Source organism: Oncorhynchus kisutch, linkage group LG3 (genome assembly GCF_002021735.2).
Source record: "Oncorhynchus kisutch isolate 150728-3 linkage group LG3, Okis_V2, whole genome shotgun sequence".
Lineage (NCBI taxonomy): Eukaryota > Metazoa > Chordata > Actinopteri > Salmoniformes > Salmonidae > Oncorhynchus > Oncorhynchus kisutch.
Genome location: NC_034176.2, coordinates 45,860,728 through 45,868,205, shown reverse-complemented (window position 1 = coordinate 45,868,205; position 7,478 = coordinate 45,860,728). Strand labels below are relative to the sequence as shown.

Here is a 7,478-nt window from a genome sequence, read left to right as displayed (position 1 = left end):
TCATGAAGAACAAGGAACACACCAGGCAGGTCCGAGATACTGTTGTGAAGAACTTTAAAGCTGGATTTGGATACAAAAAGATTTCCCAAGCTTTAAACATCCCAAGGAGCACTGTGCAAGCGATAATATTGAAATGGAAGGAGTATCAGACCACTGCAAATCTACCAAGACCTGGCCGTCCCTCTAAACCTTCAGCTCATACAAGGAGAAGACTGATCAGAGATGCAGCCAAGAGGCCCATGATCACTCTGGTTGAACTGCAGAGATCTACAGCTGAGGTGGGAGACTCTGTCCATAGGACAACAATCAGTCGTATATTGCACAAATCTGGCCTTTATGGAAGAAAGCCATTTCTTAAAGATATCCATAAAACGTGTTGTTTAAAGTTTGCCACAAGCCACCTGGGAGACACACCAAACATGTGGAAGAAGGTGCTCTGGTCAGATGAAACCAAAATTGAACTTTTTGGCAACAATGCAAAACGTTTGGCGTAAAAGCAACACAGCTCATCACCCTGAACACACCATCCCCACTGTCAAACATGGTGGTGGCAGCATCATGGTTGGGGCCTGCTTTTCTTCAGCAGGGACAGGGAAGATGGTTAAAATTGATGGGAAGATGGATGGAGCCAAATACAGGACCATTCTGGAAGAAAACCTGATGGAGTCTGCAAAAGACCTGAGACTGGGACGGAGATTTGTCTTCCAACAAGACAATGATCCAAAACATAAAGCAAAATCTACAATGGAATGGTTCAAAAATAAACATATCCAGGTGTTAGAATGGCCAAGTCAAAGTCCAGACCTGAATCCAATCGAGAATCTGTGGAAAGAACTGAAAACTGCTGTTCACAAATGCTCTCCATCCAACCTCACTGAGCTCGAGCTGTTTTGCAGTCTCTCGATGTGCAAAACTGATAGAGACATACCCCAAGCAACTTACAGCTGTAAGGTGGCGCTACAAAGTATTAACTTAAGGGGGCTGAATAATTTTGCACGCCCAATTTTTCAGTTTTTGATTTGTTAAAAAAGTTTGAAATATCCAATAAATGTCGTTCCACTTCATGATTGTGTCCCACTTGTTGATTCTTCACAAAAAAATACAGTTTTATATCTTTATGTTTGAAGCCTGAAATGTGGCAAAAGGTCGCAAAGTTCAAGGGGGCAGAATACTAACGCATACAAATGCATAATGGGTTACTAGAGATAAAGTAACAGAATATTAGTATAATGGGTTATTACGATGATGATCTGATGAAGTAAGAATAGACAAAATACATATATACAGCTTGCACACCCACATGCAGATGTTCGTAAGTGGTCTAAAAGGTATTCTGTTCAGAGTGGTCCCTTTATGGATCCTTTGATGAAGATGAGGTTAAAGCATTGAACGGGACTTGATTTACCACTAACCAATAAAACTATACATGCTTATGTGATTTCCTCCACCCTGGTACGACATTTTTAAATAAGCCCGTATCCTATTAAATAGAACCAATGATTTTCTGTCTTCACCTACTCAACTGTTTAAAGTGTTAGGTAGAGACTTATTATGGACGGAGCATGACATCTACTGGGGACTGATAAAGTGCCAACCCAGTTAATACATATTGATCCCTCCAAAGCATTACATAGGAATCTTAAAATAATAGACATTTAATAAATATTGAAGCAGAAAGTGAATATCCGACAGAGATTGGTAAAAAAAATATATAGAGTAACTTTTTGAAGGTATACTAAAATGAAAACAATGCCTTCCAATATGGAGAAAGTTATCATGTTTGTTTTAAACTTTACAATAGGGGGAAAAGCAGAACATTGTTTGAGTGTGATCCGTGTGAATTAGGATTGAGATTTTTTTTGTTCTACTGGAAAGAGGCGGTTTTAGTAGAAGTAAATAAATTATGGAGACTATTGAAAGTAACAAAGTGAATGGTAATTGGCTTTCAGACAGCAATCCAATAAGGCAATAATCTTAGTAATTTGAAGGAGTAAAACAGACGAATTGAGCATTGGGACTGATATTAAATTAGATGCTGCTCACTCTTCAAGGCCTGGTCCACTGCTCTCGTGGTTAAGTCATCTGTTGTTTGGGTTAGAGATAACCTTTCTGTGGAACAATAGATAGCCGCCAGTACACACTGAACTCAAACAGGCTGTGACCGACGCAGTGGGGAAATTAGGGACAGTTTGTACAGGATTACATGTCAATGCAACTGGTCAAAAAGATTACGATTACAAGAAAGTTGTTTACCTTAGAAGGTGCCCAATTCAGCTTTATTGGACACCATCATCTGATGTGTCTGAAGTATAAATGTGTCTGAAGTATAATTCTGTATACGCATGGGTTTATCGAGACTTCCTGCCCAAGATGCAGTAAACTCGATAAATGATTAAGACTTTTTAGGACGGAAAACTAAGTACATGTTTATTTTCTTTCTGATGGAATGTCTGCTACCAAGTTTAAAAAAATGTTTATCAATTATTCTGTGTCTCTCCCTTTGAAAGGCTTCCTTAGGAGAGCAGTTAAAAGTGCCCGGATTTCAGCAGTTAAGGAAACTCCCAAATTAAGCTAGGCCTTGCTATGCTGTTTGTGTTTCCCCTTACGATTTTTGCTACACACACATCAGCACCCACAAACCTATTAATAAATATTTGTTAGTGGTTAATATTCTGTTTGATTTAGAAGTGTGGGGTCTTTTATTTGGTTTTAGTGGGTTCTTCACAGGTTAGAAAGATGCTGTACACAAATGAAAGTTTCTATTGTCAGAGTTTCTGTTGCACACATGTAAATTCTCTGGATTAGAAGAAATGTACTGAAAAACCCAATGTAAACCTGATACACAAAATGTTTGAAATATCTTTAAATAATGTCTGGGTATAACTTCCTGGTGAGGCCTGATCACCCTCACTAGAAAGACAGCAGACATCATTTTTTTTTTATGGGCTATGCAAAAACAAAACATTAGGAAGAAGTTTATAATTTATCAATAGTCCTGTGTAATTCAGACCACAAGGAGAGAGAGCGAGAGAGCGAGCGAGCGAGCGAGAGAGAGAGAGAGAGAGAGAGAGAGAGAGAGAGAGAGAGCTAGCTGTCTCTAGTCTATTTGATCATTAACTTATGGGATACAATTATTTCCTTATGGAGTTATCAAGAGAGAATTCCATTTTTTATTCTGATTAGTTTATTTTTTATTTAACAGGCAGTGTTGATGTTATTTTCGGGCGTATGAATCACAATGTGAGTCATGTGTCCAAAGGGGGAATTACTGGTCCCCTGGGGCCCTTTGGTAAATATGCTAATTGTTTTATTCACATGCCTGCCTGTAAAAGGAAAAAAGAGACGTTAGTAATGGTTGACAGTTACTCCAAATGATTTGAAGTTTTCCCCACCTCCAGTGATATATGTATTGCCGTTGTTGTTGTTTTTTTGTTTGTTTTTGTCTTGCTTTAATAACAAATCTCACCAGATTGGGTCTGCTGGATGGTTGGGATTTCTTCCTAAGGATTAGCACTCTGACTGCCTGGTATGTAACTCTGCAGTGAGATCGCCAAGATGATAGGGGAGTATAAGCCAATTAAATTAAATAAAAAATAGGAAAACATTTTTTTTCAACAGTGTGTTATTCTCTGAGACATTTGTCTTAGAAGTCTGGATTTCTTGAATTAGAAAATGCCCTAAACTAAACTGTTGTTCTGGTCTGTCCTCTCTCTAGGTTACGGCGAAGGTGACCACAGATGGTGTCTAGATGCATGGAAGATAATTTGGCAGAGAACAGTGTGAACTTCAACACCCTCTCTAACTGGCTGAAAATTGTGAAAATGGTGTTCAGTATGGTCCTTAACCAATTCTACCGTGAGACCTGAGTCCAAAGCCAGCATACAGAAGCTATCAATTGCCTTTTGAGTGTCTGGAGCATCAGCATTTCTAGGTTCGATTACAGGCTCAAAATGGCCAGAAACAGGCTTTCTTCTGAAACTCATGTCTATTCTTGTTCTGAGAAATGAAGGCTATTCCATGCGAGAAATTGCCAAGAAACTGAAGATCTCGTACACCGCTGTGTACTAATCCCTTCACAGAACAGCGCAAAATGGCTCTAACCAGAATAGAAAGAGGAGTGGGAGGCCCCGGTGCACAACTGAGAGGACAAGTACATTAGAGTGTCTAGTTTGAGAAACTGATGCCTCACAAGTCCTGAACTGGCAGCTTCATTAAATAGCACACGCAAAACACCAGTCTCAATGTCAACAGTGAAGAGGTGACTCCGGGATACTGGCCTTCTAGGCAGAGTTCCTCTTTCCATTTTCTGTGTTCTTTTGCCCATTTTAATCTTTTATTTTTATTGGCCAGTCTGAGATATGGCTTTTTCTTTGCAACTCTTTCTAGAATGCCAGTCACCTCTTCACTGTTGACGTTGAGACTGGTGTTTTGCGGGTACTATTTAATGAAGCTGCCAGTTAAGGACTTGTGAGGCGTCTGACCACAGACACATACTTATTTTCTTACTTGATTTTGGTCATATTTATTTTATTTCACCTTCATTTAACCAGGTAGGCCAGTTGAGAAAAAGTTCTCATTTACAACTGCGACCTGGCCAAGATAAAGCAAAGCAGTGCGACAACAACAACGTAGAGTTAAACATGGGATAAACAAATGTACAGTCAATAACACAATAGAAGAATCTATATACATTGTGTGCAAATGTAGTAAGATTAGGGAGGTAAGGCAATAAATAGGCCATAGTGGCGAAATATTTACAATTTAGCGTTAAAACTAAAATGTAGCTTTAAGCATATGAGATGAAGTGGTTGCTCTAGTGTCAATTGTTTTTTTTTTGCTAATCAAAGGACACTAGGATACCATCAGCACAGTTCAAGAAAATGGCTGAGAAAGCTCTCCCGGATACTTACCTGTGCTGTCATATCTGTTCAGAGACTTTCAGAGAACCTGTTTCTCTGGACTGCCACCACAGCTTCTGTTCCAGCTGCCTGGAAAAATACTGGGATCAGACCAAAAACAAGAACTGTCTAGTCTATAAGAGGAAATCTTCTAAGGATGCTGCAATTCATTTTTCATTAAAGGAGCTGGCTGACAAATATGCAGGGATATAGAAAGCAGGAGGGTCCAGGGAAGGGAGAAATGATAGTTATCCAAAGGATGACAGAGAGATAATTTGTAGTAAACATACAGATGAACCAAAGTGGTTATGTAAGGTTAAGCAGAGAGCTGTGGGTCACAAAATGTGAATCTCCTGATGACCATGGACACACACAGATGTTAGTTTTTCCTTCAGGTCTCGCTGTAAGGGTATGCCCTTACATCAAGACCTGAAGGAAAAACTAACATCTGTTTTAGTCACTGCAGGACAAGTAGACCAAATGTGAAGACTTAAGGAGACATGTAATGCTCCAGGAAGCAGCTGGGAGCGACAGAGAGGCAGATCAGGGGGGAGCTTGAGAAGCTTCACCAGTTCCTGAGAGAGGAAGAGGAGGCCAGACTGGCTGCACGGAGGGAGGAAGAGAAGGAGAAGGGTAAGATGATCGCCAGAGAGAAAGAACATTCAGGACCAGATCACCTCTCTTACAGAAATCATCCCTGCTGGGAAACAGAACCTGCGGAAACAGAATGTGTCATCTCTCAAGAACTACAAACACACCCAGACAAGCTCCAGACCCCAGTTCACACTGCCAGATCCACAGCTGGTCTCAGGAGCACTGGTAGATGTGGTCAAACACCTGGGAAATCTGCAGTTCATAGTCTGGAAGAAGATATGAAGGATTGTCAAGTACACTCAAGTACATTGTCAAATACTGCTGAATGTAGGCTCTCTCCGTCTGATGATCTGACCACTGTGAGACATTTAGAAAAAAGGCAGCAGCTCCCTGACAACCCAGAGAGGAACAACATTTACGCCAATGTTCTGGGCTCTGAAGGGTTCAGGTCAAGAAAAGACAGCTGGGAGCTTGAGGTAGGGGACCACTCTCACTGGTACATAGGTGTGGCCAAGGAGTCAATCAACAGGAAGAAGCAAATATTTGCAACCACGGTGTATAGATACTAATCCATATATTTGAGGAGAGGTAAATATAGTGCAGGAGATAAGTCTCACACTGAAGAGGAAACCCCAGAGGACCAGTGTGCAGCTGGACTATGACAAGAGGGAGGTGTCTTTCTACGACCTGAAAGACATGACACACATCTACAAATACACGTTTACTGAGAGAATGTACCCATACCTCTCTAATGGAAAGTTTGGTGATGCTAACCATCCTGATATACATATCTGCCAATCAGAGGTCTCTCTGACAGTGTTGTAGTCCCGATAATGGGGGGGGGGGGGGGGGGGGTGAGAGAGATGGAGAGAGGAAGTAACATTTCTTCTACAGATTATGTAATATCTGAGAGAGGGGATGAAATAGTACTTTGTTTATACAAGTTCTCTCTCCACAGGTCTGATCTGTGACCTTCATGTTGAAGACATTTTATTAAATGATGCTCTCAAACTATGATCCTACTGAGCAAATTGTTAATGTTAAAATTAAGATTTAAATTTTTTTTTTTTTTAAATATTGAATCAATATGCCTTATCTGTATATGCTTTGCTAATCACTCTATATCAAATCTTATTTGAATAATATTTCAGACATTTTTTGACATTAATCATCTATGTACTTGTAACGGGAAAGATCGGACCAATGCGCAGCGTGGTAAGTGTTCGTCATTTATTAACCTGAACTGAACACTACAATACAAAGTAAACAAAAAGAACAACCAAAACAGTTCCGACTGGTAACTAATACAAAGACAGAAAACAACTACCCACAAATCATAGTGGGAAAATAGGCTGCCTAAGTATGGTTCTCAATCAGAGACAACGATAAACAGCTGCCTCTGATTGGGAACCATACCAGGCCAAACACAGAAATACAAAACCATAGAACAACACATAGAATGCCCACCCCAACTCACGCCCTGACCAAACTAAAATAGAGACATAGAAAAAGGAACTAAGGTCAGGACATGACAGTACTATTATAAAGTAAAAGTTGTTACACTTGTGACATTTAAAAAAAGTGTAAATATTAAATGGTAATATATTATTTACTAATCTCTGTACCAGATATGAACTGTTCTGATTTGAATAAAACATATTTCTTCTTGTCAATAAAAAGCCAGGAAGCATGTCTTTGATCAATAAATCTATTTTTATTTCAATTCAAATTTGATTGATAACACCTTACCATATTTCCTTAAGTTAGAGAAACACATGTAGAACGACACACACACCAAAAAAAACGTATCTTCTACAGTATATAGTGCCAAATACTAGTTATTTGGCTTGTAACCATAGTAGATCCCTTTCTGGTGCTATATAGAACCTTTTTTTCAAGGTTCTATAAAGAAACATGTTCATAAGGTTCTAAATGTAAGCTTTATGGTTCTTTAAATAACCATTTCCTAAAGTTATATGAAGAACC

At 39.4% G+C, this 7,478-nt stretch overlaps 1 pseudogene; it reads left to right on the top strand.

Annotated features, from left to right (window-relative positions):
• The first annotated feature begins 1,229 nt into the window (after positions 1-1,229).
• Positions 1,230-6,317, top strand: LOC109874090 (nuclear factor 7, brain-like; annotated as a pseudogene).
• Positions 6,318-7,478: the final 1,161 nt, after the last annotated feature.